The following is an 18,540-nucleotide window of genomic DNA, read 5'->3' on the forward strand; positions in this document are numbered from 1 at the left end:
AGTTGTTGTTGTATTTGTTGATTTGTTTAGTTGTGAAATCTCCCTGCACCAGAGCCCAGCCCAAGAGGCACAAGAATCAACACACCCAGAGGCCAACTCCAGACCAAACTAGAGCATTACCAGGTTTGACCTACAAGTGACACACCCAAAGGGAATTCTCTACAGGCACAAGAGCCCACAGGGGCCAAGCCTCAGCTGAGGGGTCAACCCTCACACAGTAACTCATACACTGTGAGCAGAGCCAATTCTCACAGCTAGTCTGCCTCAGAGTCAATCCCACCTACTGACAAGCCAAAAACAATAAAAGCTCAACTTCAACAGGAGAACACTCATAACACAAGGGAAACTTCTAGAACACATGCACAGGAGATTAGGGAGACTATGCAATTCAAATATAAAGTACACATAATTCATAAGTTCATCCATCAAAGACTGAGAGACCTAGGGGGTCTACCTAATGCACTGAAGCAAACACAGAGAGTCAGTCAGCTAGAAAGAGGGATCAAAGAAATGTGTCCCAAATAAAAGAACAGAAGAAACCTCCAGATTTGGAACTAAATGAAATAGAGGTAACCAACCTATCAGAGACAGAGTTTAGAACACTGATGATAAGAATGTTTAAGGAACTTAGTGAGAACATAAAAAAGGATAGAGAAATCATAAAAAACAACCAGTTAGAACTAAAGAATACAATAATTGACATAAAAAACACACTTGAAGGAATTGCAAGCAGGTGAGACGAAGCAGAGGATTGAATCAATGATTTAGAAGCCAAAATAGCAGAGACCACCCAAGTGGAACAACAAAAAGAGAAAAGAATTAAAAAGCAATGAAAATAGTTTCAGCCACCTGTGGGATAACATCAAGTGCAACAACATGTGCAACCTAGGAATATTGGAAGGAAAAGAGAGAGAGCAAAGGATCAAGAACAGATTGAAGTAATAATGACCAAAAACTTCCATCACCTGGTGAAGGAAATTGACATACAAGCCCAGGAAGTGCAGAGAGTTCCAACCAAGATGAATCAAAGCAGGCAAACACCAAGTCATGTTATAGTTAAAATGGCAAAGATTAAAGACAAAAAGAGAATCCTAAAAGCAGCAAGAAATAGACAGCTAGCTTCCATAAGTCTATCAGTTGACTTTTCTACAGAAACTTTGCAGGCCAGAAGGGAATGTCAGGAGGTATTCAAAGTGATGAAAAACAATGCCCTACAACCTAGATTGCTTTATCCAGCAAGGCTAAAATTGAAAGAGATGAAGGGCTTCCCAGAAAAGAATAAGCTAAAGGAATTCATTACCACCAAGCCAGCATTGCAGGAAATGTTAAAAAGGGCTTCTTTAAGCAGAAGAAAGGTGAAAACAATCTAACTAATGAAGACCAGAAATACAAGTAACAGAATGGCAATAACTATACCCATCAATAATCACTCTAAATGTAAATGGATTAAATGCTCCAATCAAAAGACATGGGGTAGAGGAGTAGAGAAGAAAACAAGACCTTTGCGTATGTTGTATACAAGAGACTCACCTCATATCAAAAAAACACACACAGGCTGAAACTGAAGGGATGGAGTGAAATGTTTCATGCAAATGGAAATGAGAAAAAAAATTGGAGTAGCAAGATTTGTATCTGACAAAATAGACATTAAAATGAAGAATATATAAAAAGAAAAAGACATTACATAATAATAAAGGGATCAATCCAACAAGAGGACATAACCCTAGTAAACATCTATGCACCCAACATAGAAGCACCTAAATATATAAAACAGATATTGACTAACATAAGACAGAGATCAACGGTAACACTATTATAGTAGGGGACTTCAATACACCACTAACAACAAAGGACAGATTCTCCAGACAGAAAATCAATATGGAAACAGTGGCCTGAAATGACATATTGGACCACCAGGATTTAATTGTCATTTTTAAAGCATTTCACCCCAATGTGCAGGATATACATTCTTCTCGAGCACACATGAAAGATTTTCCAAGATAGACCATATGTTAGGCAACAAAACGACTCTCAGTAAATTTAAGAAAACAAATCATATCAAGCATCTTCTCTAATCACAGTGCTATGAAACTAGAAATCTATTACAAGAAGAAAACTGGAAAACTCACAAACACATGAGGCTGAATAACATGTTACTAAATAATGAATGGGTCAACAAAGAGATCAAGGAAGAAATCAAAAGATTCCTTGAGATAAATGAAAATGAAAGTACAACGACCCAAAATGTATGCAATGCAGCAGAAGCAGTCCTAAGAGAGAAATTAGGCAATGCAGGCCTCTCTAAAAAAACAAGAAAAATATCAAATCAACAGTTTATCCTTATATCTAAGGGAACTGGAAAGAAAACATCAAAATAAGCCCAACGGTAGTACAAGGAAGGAAATAATAAAGATCAGAGCAGAAATAAATGAAACAGAGACTAGAAAAACAATACAAAATATCAATGAAACCAAGAGCTGATTTTTTGAAAAGATAAAAAAAAATTGACAAACCTTTAGCTAGATTCATCAAAAAAAAAAAAAAAAAGAGAGTGATGACCCAAATTAATAAAATCAGAAATTAAAGAGGACAACAGACACCACAGGAAAAAAAAAAAATAAGTAAATACTATGAGCCACTATATGCCAACAAATTAGACAATCTGGAAGAAATGAATAATTTTCTAGAAGCATACACCCTTGCAAGGCTAACTCAAAAAGAAATGGAAAATCTGAATACACTGATTACTACCAGTGAAATCGAATCTGTAATCAACAGGCTCCCAACAAACAAAAGCCCTGGACCAGATGGCTTTACAGGTGAATTTTACAAAACATTCAAAGAAGAATTATCACCTATTCTCCTCAAACTATTCCAAAAAATCCAGAAGGAGAGAAGGCCCCCAAGCTCTTTTTACGAGACCACTATGACCCTGATCCCAAAATCAGACAAAGACATTACAAAAAGGGAAAACTGTCGGCCGATATCCCTAATGAACACAGATGCATAAATCCTCAACAAAATATTAGCAAACAGAATTCAGCAATATATTAAAAAGATCATATACCATGATCAAGTGGGATTCATTCCTGGTATGCAAGGTTGGTTCAATATCTACAAATCAATTAATGTGATACACCACATTAACAAAATGAAAAATAAAAATCATATGGTCATATCTATAGATGCAGAAAAAAACATTTGACAAAATACAGCATACGTTTATGATAAAAACTCTCAAGAAAGCAGAAATAGAGGAATCATATCTCAAGATAATGAAAGCCATATATGATAAATCCACAGCTAACATCATACTCAATGTGGAAAAGCTAAAACCATTCCCCTTAAGATCAGGAACAAGACAAGGTTGCCCATTTTCTTGACTTTTATTCAACATAGTTCTGGATGTTCTAGCCATAGCAATCAGACAAGAAAAAGAACTAAAAGGCATCCAAATCGGTAAGGAGGAAGTAAAATTGTCATTATATGCAGATGACATAATACTACATAGAGAGAACCCCAAAGACTCCACCAAAAAACTATTAGAACTGATAAATGAATTTAATCAAGTAGCAGGGTTAATATTCAGAAATCAGTTGAATTTGTATATACCAATAATACACTATTAGAAGGAAAAATTATGAAGCAGTCTCATTCATATTTACTTCAAAAACTATAAAATATACAGTAATAAATTTAACCAAAGAAGTAAAAGACCTTTGCTCAGAAAGTATAAGATACTGAAGAGAGAAATTAAAGAAGATACAAATAAATAGAAACACATACCATTATCATGGATAGAAAAAATTAATATAGTTAAAATGTCCATACTGCCTAAGGCAATATACAGATTCAAACAAATTCTTATCAAACTACCAAGGACATTTTTCACAGAAATAGAACATATAATTGTAAAATTTATATGGAACCCCCAATAGCCACAGTAATCTTGAGAAATAAGACGAAACTGGGAAGTATCATGGTACCTGACATCAAATCATACTACAAGGCTACAGTAATCAAAACAGTGTGATACTCGCATAAAAATAGACACACAGATCAATGGAACAGAGAGCCCAGAAATAAATCCACGCCTATATGATCATTTACTCTATGAATATGGAATCAAGAATTTACACTGGGGTAAAGACAGTCTATTTGATAAATGGTGCTAGGAAACCTGGAGAGACACATGGAAAAAAATGAAGCTGGACCACTTCCTTACACAATATACAATAATAAATTAAAAATGGATTAAAGACTTAAATGTGAGATATGAGACCATAAAACTCCTAGAAGAAAATATAGGACGAAAATTTGCAGGCATTACCCTTAGTAATATTTTTACTAATATGTCCCCTTGGGCAAGGGAAGTAAGAGAAACAATAAACATATGGGATTACATAAAACTAAAAAGTTTTTTCACAGCAAAGGAAACAATCAAAAAAACAAAAAGGTATCCTATTGAATGGGAGAAGATATTTGTCAATAATATATCTGATAAGGGGCTAATATCCAAAATTTATAAAAAAAACTAATTCAACTCAACACCAAAAAAACAAACAACCGAATTAAAAAAAAAAAAAAATGGGCAGAGGACATGAAGTGACATTTTCCTAAAAAGGACATACAGATGGCAAACAGACATGAAAAAATGCTCACCCTCACTAATCATTAGAGAAATGCAAATGGCCACAATAAGATGCCACCTAACCCCATTCAGAATGACTATCATCAATAAATCAATAAACAAGTGCTAGCAAGGATGTAGACAAATACTGCTCGTATACTGCTCGTGGGTTTGCAGGATGGTGCAGCCACTATGGAAATCAGTATGGAAGTATCTCAAATACCTGGAAATGGAATTACCTTATGACCTAGTAATTCCACTCTTAGGTATCTATTCAGAGAAATCCAAAACCCTAAGTGGAAAAATGTATGTACCCCTATGTTTATTGCAGCATTATTCACAATAGCCAAGACATGGAAACAAATGCCCATTGGTAGATGACTGGATTAAAAATCATGGCACATATATACAAGGGAGTATTACTCAGCCATAAAGAAGAATGAAATCTTACCATTTGCAACAATATGGATGGACCCAGAGAACATTATGAACATTATGCTAACTGAAATAAGTCTGATGAAGAAAGACAAATACCATATGATCTCACTTATATGTGGAATCTAAAGAATAGAATAAATGAACAGGTTAATCAGAAACAGTCTAAGAGATACAGAGAAAAAACAGAGTGCTGCTAGATGGGAAGGGGGTGGGGATGTAATGAGGGCGAAGGGATTAGAAAGCACAATCAATAACCTAACATTGCCATGGGGATACAAAGGACAGTTTGGGGAGTATTATCAGTAATGTTGTAAAGATTTTGTAGGGTATGTGATGGACATTTGTCTTATTGGGGAAGCCACTTCAGAATCGGTGTAAGTGCCTGACCACTGCAGTGTACACCAGAAGCTGAAGCTGAATGGTGATGGGTGTTGACTGTGGTTTAATGTATATATAGTCACAGGATGTGGAGTGCAGCACAGGGAATGGAATCAGTAAAACTGTTGTGGGTATGTGCGATGTCAGAGGGGTAGCAGATTGGGGGTAGGGGTTGTCACTTTGTGAGAGATATAAATGTCCAACTATTACATTGTTTTGTACTCCTGTAACTAATAATAATAAAAAGGTTTAACTGAAAACAGTTGATATTCTTAAAAAACATTAATACATACATACATACATACATACATACATACATACATACATAAATAAATAAATGAAAGAAAATTTACTTCACATTCAATGTTTCCCTTCACCAGTGAACCTTGGCTAAGCTAATGTCATAAATGTGGATAATACCTTCATTACCACTATATACCATATGTCTTATAAGTGGAACATGCAGAGTTCTCTTCTGCAACAATTATTTACTTGATTTCCAGGACAACTGATTTCTCATTTGAACTGTTGTTTTACCAAAATTAGTATAATAAAATTTAACATTAGAGTGTTTTATAATTGTTATATTAACTATTATAATAATTGTCATATTAATGTTAGTCTGTTCTCCTTGTTGGGTAACCTGTTCCATGTTGTGGTTTTATTTGTGCCCTTGAAACAACAATGCTGGAAAAGATAAATGATTTAGTATTTTGATTTAGTATTCAGTTGACTTAATCATGGATAAAACAGGAAAAAAAGATGCTGCAAAATTATAGCAAGATGTCCAAATCTACACTGTCGACTCACGATGTCTCTAATTCTTAAACTATAGAAAAGGTTTGAATTTCAAAACTGTAAGCAACAAAGGAACAACACAAACAAAGAAACAAAAACTCATAGAGATAGACAAACGTTTTGTGGTTCCAGAAGGTAAGGGGCAAAGGAGTTTTAGATGAGGGTAAATGGAATCAAATATATGGTGATGGAAGGAGAACGGACTCTGGGTGGTGAACACACAATGTGAGAGAGATATAGATGTTGTGTTACAGAACTGTACATTTGAAACCTATGTAACTTTACTAGCCATTGTCACTCCAATAAACTTTAATTTTAAAAATATTCAATTAGAAATGAGTGTTTATCTCAGTGATTGTATTTGCTGTTTTTTAGACATATATGCACAACGATGAATGGTTAATTATCCATTTACATTTAAACAAATACATCCCTCTTTTTTTTGCTTTTCCTTGCACAAAATGTTAGCATTATAATTATTTAATATGTATAATAAAAATACTTATTATAATTATTTTTCATATTATACTTATCAAGTACATGTAATATAGTCGATCAGTAAAGATCACCTGACATTATAAAAATAGCTACATTTCCTTTTTAAAATATTACTCTGTAAAAATATATGGTATTGAAATAATTTCATCATGACACTGACAATGAAGGTTTTTTTGGATTTAGTGGTTTTTAATCTTTAGAAGGTTTTTAATCTTTTGAGTATATTCTGTGCCTAAAGCATCCAAAATTAGAAAAAAAATGTCATTATGAATTCTAGCAATCCAGTGACTAGCAAAGACTTGGTGTGTAGAACACACACATGCACAGCACTCTGTGGTCTAAATTGCCTGGATTTTACTACACTCTACATGCCAAAGTTCATTTTCCTTGAGCACATATAAAACATTTCCCACAATGTTTTAACTATCTTTAATATGCCACATATAACAATGACCAGGAATCAATGCTTTCTGTAATTCCCTTCATATTAAATCACTTCAGCAAATTATAGCTAACAAGTTCACTTAGAGAAAAATACTTGTACTATATTTGGGGCAACTGTTTGTTATCTACAAGCTGTAATCTTTACCAATTTTTCAAAATCAATACTTATTAGGGAAAAGGGCCCATAACAAGTACAGTGCTACAATTTTTATTGGTTTTTCCTTGCAATATAATCAGGCCTGCAAGTAACAACTCAGGCTTCAGTCCGCATTTGAGGAAAGATTTTGATATATACTCATGTCAAGTACAGGATTGCAGTTTATATTTTTCATCTCGAAAATAAATTGCTATTTCAAATATTGTTTTCTTTCTCCTAATGCTTCAATTGCTTCTCTTCTACTTTAAATTAGAGTCATCTAGGTATATGGATGTCACCAAAAGTGCTTTACCTGCAATAAGTTATAATATATAAAATTAATGGTATAATATTACAAAATCATATAAAGCTCAAGGGTGGCTTTGTAGTATTGTAAATGTTATTTTGTATCTAATTCATTCATTTACTTTCTGTTTATCAATGATTTTTATTTTTTAAATTATTATGACTATTTTCTCTGATTGTTGAGTCTTACCTATGCAGATCAATAATGTTTTATTACTAGTTGACATTTAAACAAAATTCTTTTTATTTTCCTCCTTGGAAAATTTTTTGCTAATATGATAAGAATGTTTTTGCAATCTCAACCTTGTTGCGTTTCATAGGGTGTATACGGGAACTGTCAAAATATTAAAGCAAGAAAAATAGCACTCAGCAGATTGTGGGGAAAATGGTAAGAAACATGTTCATGGATGAGATAAAATATTTTAGAATACCTTTGGTTTAAAAACTGTAAGTCCTTGGCTTTTTACTGAATTATATGATTCTCTAAATAGTTTAAAATTACAATTAGAAATTAATTATGTCAACTCTAAAGAGATTATTCTATATTTTAACCATGGCTTTCAAGTAAAATTGAGTAAATATGCTTTAAAAAAGAAAAAACATGTATATGCAGTTAAGATTTAAAAGCATAAGATCTAAGACACTGGAAAATGCAGACCTTTAATTGCATGTTTGATTGTAAAGAGAGAAAAACGAAAATATGAAAAATGTGCAGCCTTAATAGTAAGATCTATATTATCGTCTCCTGATACTGAATTAAATTGCTTGAGAAATGAAAGTAATAATAGGTTTATACAGAGGTATTCAAATTATGTTATTTTTTTTATTTTTATACAGAAAATAGATTAGGTTTTCTATCGGTGTATTGATTACAAAGTAAGGGAGGGGACATCTTAAATATTGGCCAGAATCAAGAAAGACTAAAGTGAAATTTTACTGGTAACATAAGGCAAGCCATCAGATGAGATGATGATGAAAAGTCATGGTTCTTATCCTAGAGATCCAAATTACGTTATTCATACTTTCAGGTTTGTTCTCCAAAAGACAGCTTAGTTCAGAATAGTCACAGAGCTTACTCTTTGGCAATCTGTACATGTAGACTATATATTTTTTTCTTTTAGTGCCCTAAAAAGAAAGATTAATGTCAGGTAGTCTCTCTCTTTCTCTCTCTCTCTCTCTCTCTCTCTCTCTCTCTCTCTCTCTCTCTCTCTCTCTCTCTCTCTCTCTCTCTCTCTCTTCTTTCTTTCCTTCCTTCCTTCCTTCCTTCCTTCCTTCCTTCCTTCCTTCCTTCCTTCCTGTTTCTTTCTTTCTCTCTTTAGGGTTGACTTAATTCATTTCTAATTGTAATTTTAAACTATTTAGAGGATCATATAATTCAGTAAAAAGCCAGGGACTGACAGTTTTAAACCAAAGGTATTCTAAAATATTTTATCTCATGCATGAACATGTTTCTCACCCCTTCCTTCCTTCCCTCCTTCCTTTCTTTCCTTCCTTCTTTCCTTCCTTCCTTCCTTCCTTCCTTCCTTCCTTCCTTCCTTCCTTCCTTCCTTCCTTCCTTCTTTCCTTCCTTCCTTCCTCTTTCATTTATATTCCCTTTGTAGATATCATGTTTTTTTTCTACACGAAAGTTGTAATATTTTATCTTAATGCTACCAGGATATTTATGGGTAACCATTTTATTGTTGTTGTTGTTGTTACTCTAACCATGGACTTCTTGTCTGCTAACTGAGGTCTCCAGCTCAGAGAAACGTTATTCTATCGATTTAATTACCATCTTTCCTTCAAAAGTATTACAGTTTGATAACATGGGATCACTATATTTATAGAACCCACAAATTTCTAAACTCATAGCTTATATAGATTGTAGCCAATTGGACTCAGTCTCCACTGGAGTGCTAAAAACTCATTCTCCAGGTTCTTGTCCATCCTGTACAGGAGAAACTCTTTTACTGTTGTTGTTTTTTTTTTTTTTTTCTGTATGGTATGGATACAGTGCTAGATTTTACTTGATCTAGCTGATCAAAAGTTTACTGGAAAATTTTAGATTTATTTTAAATTGAGAGGCAAATAAGAAAGAGCTTCTGTTGCTGTTATTGTTTGGGTGGGGGTAGAGTAGGAAGAAAATATTAAAGTAGTACAATCTCAATTCCAGTCATTTTCTTCTACAAGCCTTGCTGCTTCTAAGCCACAGCTGATTTATTCAAGGCTGAACTACTGACTCACATGAGCTAGGTGTCTTAGCTAAAACGATGTAGTCTGCTCATTCCGAGTTTTAGTATCAAGAGAATGGAACAAATTATACATGATGTGATAGTTCCAACTTTCCTATTTACAAAGGGAGGCTTTCTTTTCTTTCATTTTCCTCTACCTGTTTCCTTCTCTCTTTCCTTACCTCCCTCCTTTCTTTATAAAGTATATACACTGAATCAGAAAATTTTCTGGGCAAAATATTTATGTGATTGTTTATACTATAAATGGACATATCACTATTTCAAAATAATCTCCAATTTGTGGCATTCAATTTTTTGCTTCATTTTTATCTCCCTCTTTACTAATTTAACTTTGTAATTAATTATTACATTTCCGACAGAAGTTTGGAAAATGTAGGCTGACTGAACAGCCACTTTCTGGAAACAATTTACATTAAGGAAGGAAGATCCAAATCTATGGTGGTCAGTTTTAATTTGCATATCAGGAGGTCATAACACATTTAATATATTAAGGCAGAACTGAAGTACGATGTAAATAAAATGGTTAAGCTAATTTCTCATTATTCTTCAACTAAATTGATCTTCTTTACATTAAGTGTATCTTTATCAGGGTAGTAATAGGCCATTGGTTTCTCACCAATTTATTAACAAGTCTTGGATATAAAGTTGAAGTTGGTGACTTTGACTAAACTTTTCAAAAATGAGATGGTGGTTTTATCGATTGTTACTTATTTTTGTGAAACAAGAATGAGGCCATATTGCATCTGCTTCATTCATTTTCCTTGAAAGGATACAGACTGAATACATTTTTAATTTGCTTATTCAAACATTCTCCTTATTTGGCTGCTGCACAAAAGCAAGTAAAATGCCCATTTTCAGAATTATATATAGGAATAACAAACTTGCAGGGTATTCAACGTGCAGGATGAAATTTTCTAAATGCTTATATCCTCACTAATGACACTAGAAAGCATAATACATCTTAAGTATTTTGCAACAGAATCCTAACAAAAATTAGGTGAGTTCTGTGGAATAAAGAGAAATGCCAACACTTAATTTACTTTTTTCCTGGTTCTCAATAATCCCCTGATTGATTTATTATGACATTTGTGATTCTAGATTAACATTTAAAAACATGTTGCATACATAGTACCACTGTCCTATCCCACTTCTATTATATGCAGCATTTGGTATAGCAATGGTTCTTATAGAATATGGACATTATTGCACATTTCTTGCAACTCAGCAATGTAGACAAACAGATTCAATTTATCACATTTGGAAAGTTAGATAAAATTGTTTTTTGACTCCATTTTTCAGTTGGCTGACCCATATTATTTTACCACACATAACACACACACACACACACACACACACACACACACACACCCTATGCATTGGTCCGTCTTGCCATGCTTGTTAGTACTTTCATAAATATTATTAGTAAGCATTATTTTCTAGGAAATATGTATTTATCAATCAGACTACAAGCTAGACTAACATATCCTCAAAAATGTATGGTTTACATAACAGATAAATTATTTTTTTTCACATAATAATCTAGAGGAGAGGGATCCTAGACATTAGGGACTTTTAATTCCAAAAGATTAGCAGTTAACCAAGGTTATTGAAATGGCAGGCTGGTTCTGATTTTCCCAACATTCTGCTTCCCTATCTGAGTTCAAGGCATCAGTCTTGCCCTTTCTTAACCAGCAGGAATGGCGGCAAACGCAGTCCAGGCGATATGACTTCATCTTTAAGGAGTTGACCCAGGAATTTCATATGTTGCTGTAAGGGAGGATGATAAACTCTTCTTTAAGTGGACAACAACATGCCCAGATAAACGGGAATTTGGTTCATAAGACTAAAAATAGATGGAAGCTAGGGATAATTTAAATTATTTGCTCCATGATAGGAACAGTGGAATAGTGGGCTGATTATGATTGTCATGTGGAGAACTTTTTTTTTCTTATCAGCAATCTTATTCATCGACTTTTCTATAAAAGGAATAATTTATCTATATTATACATGTAGAAATGGATACACTTAAAATGGAGAGTAGTTAAGATTCTCCTAATGCCCCAGTTTTGTTTTTGTTTTTTGTGTTTTGTTTTTGTTTTTGTTTTTTCCATTTTAGTAAACGGTGATTACATGCATGCAGGTGCTCAGGGTAAAAAAATAAATAAATAAATAAAAGTCATTCTTTTTTTCTTCTTTTTCTTTTCCCTCTTCCTCCAACTCCTTAAAAAATCCTCTGCTATCTTTGTCCAAAAGTCATCCTGAATTTGCCCACTCTTTATTATAGTCCAAAGGACTCTAGCACTTGTTTAGCAATAATCTTTTAACGGGTCACTTTAATTCTTGTATTACCTCTAACGATTCTTAGTTAAGTACCAAGCTTGATCTAAAAAAAAAAAAAAAAAAAAAAAAAAAAAAAAAAAAAAAAAAAAGAAAAAGAAAAAAGTCACTAATAACTAGTAATAACTCTCCAATAGCCTTTTCTTTTCAATTTGCATATTACCCAAACTCCTCCTTAACATGATGGTTTTCTCAGTCAGATTTTTAGATTTATCTCCAATCCTATCTATACCCTCAATGTCACCAGCTCACAATATCCCACGCCTGTTAGCCATCTTTGTTTTGGCTGCCAAAGCAATCTCAGTCTAGTCTCAGTTCCTTTTGTAATTGCAATTTCTTCTATCTGAATCATGCTTCTCCAAGCAATTTCTTTCTATAACTAGACTATGAGTGTTTTGCAGAATTCAACAAAACTGTCATCTCTCAGATAATATCCCCCCCTACCATTCTACTCACGATAGTCCATATCCCACCATTACTCCTATATGTGAATACAGAATGAATTGCTATGTAAAATGTCTCATTTATATATATATATATATATATATATATATATATATATATATATATATATATGTATATGTATATATATGTATATATATGTATATATATGTATATATATATATATACATATACATATATATATATATTTTTTTTTTTTACCCTCAAGAAATGTAAAGTCTATGACAGAAAAAGTAATATCTCTCATCATTGTATCTCATCATTGTATCCAAGGATCATAAGAGTTCCTGAAACATGTTAGGTTTCCAGGTCATAAGCTTGATTTAATAACTTGAAATAACTATCCTTTTCAGAATCTCTTATTCCATGTAAATAAGTTTATATTTAATATTTTCACTATTCATTTTCTATCTGGAAATTCAACAAGGTAGCAGGTAGTGTCAGTCAGTAGTGACTTCAACTCCTGATATTTCCTAATTTACTTCCCTCCTCCTTGTCATCAAAGAGAGCATGCTATTGGTTCTGCTCTCTCAGTACTTTGTAACCCACATGTTTACTTGGAAAAATATTTAATAAAAAGTCATCTATTGTTAATTTCCCCTCACATATGTGCAATGTAAGAGCATATGAGGTCAGATAATTGAGTTTGCAAACTTGTTGCAATGATGTTGCTAACCTTTTTTGATACCAGAGGGATTATTCATTAAGAATTTGTACCAACTGGACAGTTAACCAAGTTTACTATTTGGAAGTGCGGAAAAACCTGTGTGAAAAAGTTAGATGACCTGAACTTTTCTCCAGTAATTCATGGCTCTTGAATCACGACAATGTACCAGCTCACATGGTATTGTCTGTGAGGTAGTTTTTAGCCAATAAACAAATAACTGTATTGGAACGCCCTCCCTACTCACCTGATCTGGCCCCCAGTGACTTCTTTCTTTACCCGAAAATAAAGGAAATGTTGAAAGAAAGACATTTTGATGACATTCAGGACTCCAAGGGTAATATGACAGCTGTGATGGTCATTCCAGAAAAAGAGTTCCAAAATTGCATTGAAGGGTGGACTATATCCTGGCATCAATGCATAGCTTCCCAAGGGGAGTACTTCGAAGGTGACTGTAGTGATATTCAGCGATGAGGTAGGTAGAATTTTTCCAGGATGAGTTCGAGAACTTAATTATCTGACCTTGTATTTAGGTATAACACAAAGGAGTGACTGTATTTAACATTTTCCATATTAATTTGTCCATTGTTATTAAATATGTAATACCCAGTGTTGACTTACTAACCTGACCACCAAAAAAATATTTGGTCAACTCTTATCAGTAAGCAGACATGTCTTTCATTTCCTCATTAAGGATATTTTTACTAAGTCAACATTTTCTTTAATTAAAAGAATCTATATTATTACTCTTAAGAGATATTACTTGTTAACTTTGGAAAGGTGTCTTATATCATACGGTTAGTTTTTAGAAATAGTAGGATGATCTTTTTTTAATTTGTTGGCCTTCAATAAAAATATAGTACATCACATAAAATGCTTTGGCTACTACCTTGTTTCCCCAAAAATAAGACCTGACTGGAAAATAAGCCCTAGCATGATTTTTCAGGATGACATCCCTTGAACATAGGCCCCAATGCATCTTTTAGAGCAAAAATTAATATAAGACCCAGTCTTATTTTGGGGGAAACACGGAAGCAATAAAATCCCCAATTAAGACTTGCTTAAACAATAAAGTTGTTTACTTATGAACAGAGGTTCAGAAGATACACTAACTCCAGGAATGATGTATCAGAATTCTACTATTCCTTAGAGTATGACTTCTTTCATGAACTACTTTGGTCACACGTTATAATTACTTTTGAAATTTTCAGACAAAGCAATGTTATCATTTTTGTTTCTTTTTTATTGATGAACAAGGAATCCATTTTCAAAAACTTCTCAGAAGACTACACTGAGGTCACATTTATCAGGAGGATTCCAACATCTGACAAAATAAATATAATTTCTGTCCTATGATTGTCTTAGGTGAATCATTTTTGGTGGAAAGGATCATATGGAATAAAATAAGTATTTTCTGGTGTTTACATATGCAACAAGTACAGTTCAACATTACATATGTATGTGACAATAAATACAGAATTATATTAAAATGCAGCATTAATATTTAGTATGTATAACATAACCATGATATCTGAAGCCTAATTATTTTCAACTAAAACCAGAACTCCTCTGTAAGGGCCATTTGCAAGAATGGGGTGGAGGTATTTTTTGTCACAATGCATTAAGGATGACACTGACATATAATGGTCAGAAGCCAAGAATGATAAATACTCTACAATGCACAGGTTAGTCTTACACATTTAGACTTATTCAGAAATTGATCAGCTCCTTTTCATGAGAAAGATATATACAAATAGTCAAGCTAAATCAAAATTAACACATAAAAGTGTAGGTATATATGTAGTCTTAAAAATAGTCACATATATCACACTAAATAAACTATAACAAATTAAATAATGCATTTGATTATTCCTTTTGGCAATTTCAAACTTTATATGAGCCCTGTGCTCCTGGAAAGCAGCAATGATAAAGAAATCTTCCCCAACCTTTTAATGTTCCGGTAAATGGCTTACTGAAAAGAACCACCCTTCCTTATATGACTTAGGTAAGACTTTCAAATGCTTCCCTGGGTTACCAATTACAAGGGCAGATACAGACTTTGCAAATTCCCATTCTGTGCCTCATAAATTATTAGCTATCTATACCCACTGAACAAACTGAGCAAACCAACGGGTAACTTGACTTGAACAAATTTTAGTTAATTTCCTCTCCTTCCCACACAGCCAAGAACTTTGTACCACTCTATTAGTCTGTGCCAGTATTTAAATATGGGACAACTTCTCCTTAATGGCACATCTTAAGAATCTGGTGTGAAAAATGTGTTAAGGGAACCAAACTCAAATTGGAGTCAGGGATCTATGAAGGAAGGTCTCTCATTTACATGTCGCTCATTGCAACTTGAATAGTCCTGCAGGAAGAAGGAAACTTTATTTTCTACTGGCAACAGCAAGCTGCCTTCACCTGCAGCCAATGAAAAGCTGCCACCACTTCCAACTGTTACATTCCTCCAATAAACTTTTGTTCAAAAGCATTCCTTCCAGCTTCCTCCTTTCCTCTATAGAAGAGCACTTTTTGTTCTCTGGATTTACCTAACGTTCGCCATAGGTTGCTTGTCCTGAATTGCAATTCCTCTGCTATTCCAAAATAAACTTGATTTGCTGACCTAATTGCTTACTTTGTTTTTAAAGGTTTACACAATTATTTAAACAACCCACCCAATTACTGCATATTATTTAAATGTTTGCAATTTTAAATTAAATCATCACAGAGAATCAACAAATAGAGTTTTGCAAGAGTGCTGGGGGTTAATGCTCATCTGAAAACAAACCAAGGCATGCACATTTTTGATTATGTGCTTAGTTTCTTCTATGAACAAAATTATTAAATAATTAATTTGTGTATTGATACTGTCAATTGTATATGAGAAAGTTTCTGACACACTATACCATATCTCAAGTACTAGCAAAATTTGTATATACACATATACTCAACCAGTTAGAACAGAGTACAAACTCTTGCTCTGTGCCAAATTGTTTTTCAGACTTTCTTTTTTCCCCCTCTCACGTATAAGCTTATCTCCTTAAGTTACATTTGTAATTAATTTAAATTAGAATGCCAAATATTTAGAGTATGTATTGACATTGCATAATTGTTTCTTGAGTAGCTATGATTTATAGTATAAAATTATATCTGGTGCTGCTATGAAGTCACCTTCACCTCTTTTCTCCTTTTCTAAAGTAACACCTGCTTATAATGAGGCTGTAAAAACCTTAACTTCAGATTCTGCTAGAGTTTTGATTTTCCTTATGTAAAATGTACTGTGTCTTCAATAATAACTCACATATTTAATACAAATGAGATAATTTAAATAATTATGTATTTTAATGTAGATATGACCGTGAATTGACCTTTTAAAATAAATTTATACCTTTTCTTTTTTTTTTTTTTTTTTAATTTATTTATTGGGGTGACAATTGTTAATGAAATTACATAATTTCAGGTGTACAATTCCGTATTACATCATCAATAAATCCCATTGTGTGTTCACCACCCAGAGTCAGTTCTCCTTCCATCACCATATATTTGATCCCCCTTACCCTCATCTCCCTCCCCCCACCCCCCTTACCCTCTGGTAACCACTAAACTATGTCTGTGTCTATGAGTTCTTGTTTCTCATTTGTTTGTCTTGTTTTTGGTTTATATACCACATATCAGTGAAATCATAGGGTTCTCTGCTTTTTCTGTCTGACTTATTTCGCTTAGCATTATATTCTCAAGATCCATCCATGTTGTCAGAAATGTTCCTATATCATCTTTCCTTAATGCTGAATAGTATTCCATTGTGTATATGTACCACAACTTCTTTATCCATTCATCTATCGAAGGACATTTTGGTTGTTTCCATGTCTTGGCCACCGTAAACAAAGCTGCAATGAACATTGGAGTACACGTGTCTCTATAGAGAAATGCTTTTATATTTTTGGGGTAGATACCCAGGAGAGCGATTGCTGGGTCATATGGTAATTCTATTCGTAATTTCTTGAGGAACCTCCACACTGCCTTCCATAGCGGCTGCACCAGTCTGCATTCCCACCAACAGTGTATGAGGGTTCCTTTTTCTCCACAGCCTCTCCAACACTTGTTGCTATTTGTCTTGTTGATGATAGCCATTCTGACTGGGGTGAGGTGATATCTCATTGTGGTTTTTATTTGCATTTCTCTGATGATTACTGATGTTGAGCATTTTTTCATATGTTTATTTGCCATTTGTAAGTCCTCTTTAGAGAAATGTCTCTTTAGGTCCTCTGCCCATTTTTCAATTGGGTTGTTCGTTTTTTTGTTGTTGAGTTTCATGAGTTCCTTGTATATTTTGGATATTAGACCCTTATCGGAGGAACTATTTGCAAAAATCTTCTCCCATTCAGTCGGTAGCCTCTTTATTTTGTCGATGGTTTCTTTTGCTGTGCAGAAACTTTTAAGTTTCATATAGTCCCATTTGTTTATTTTATCTTTTACTTCCATTGCCTTTGGAGTCAAATTCATAAAATGCTCTTTGAACCCAAGGTCCATAAGTTTAGTACCTATGTTTTCTTCAATGCAGTTTATTGTGTCAGGTCTTATGCTTAAGTCTTTGATCCATTTTGAATTAATTTTGGTACATGGTGACAGATAGCAGTCCAGTTTCATTCTTTTGGACGTGGCTATCCAATTCTGCCAGCACCATTTATTGAAGAGGCTGTCATTCCTCCATTGTATGTTTTTAGCTTCTTTGTCAAAAATTATCTGTCCATATTTATGTGGTTTTATTTCTGGGTTCTCAATTCTATTCCATTGGTCTACGTGTCTGTTTTTCCGCCAATACCATGCTGTTTTGATTATTGTAGCCCTGTAGTACAAGCTAAAGTCAGGCAGTGTGATACCTCCAGCACTGTTCTTTTTTCTTAAGATTGCTTTGGCTATTCGGGGTCTTTTGTGGTTCCAAACAAATCTGATGATTTTTTGTTCTATTTCTTTAAAAAATGCCATTGGGATTTTGATGGGGATTGCATTAAATCTGTATATTGCTTTGGGTAATATGGCCATTTTAACTATGTTGATTCTTCCAAGCCATGAGCACGGAATGTCCTTCCATTTCTTTGTGTCATCTTCAATTTCTTTCAAAAATGTCTTATAGTTTTCAGCATATAAATCCTTCACATCCTTGGTTAAGTTTATTCCTAGGTATTTTATTCTTTTTGCTGCAATTGCAAAAGGAATT

This window comes from Rhinolophus hipposideros, assembly GCF_964194185.1.
Source record: "Rhinolophus hipposideros genome assembly, chromosome: 4".
Taxonomy (NCBI): domain Eukaryota; kingdom Metazoa; phylum Chordata; class Mammalia; order Chiroptera; family Rhinolophidae; genus Rhinolophus; species Rhinolophus hipposideros.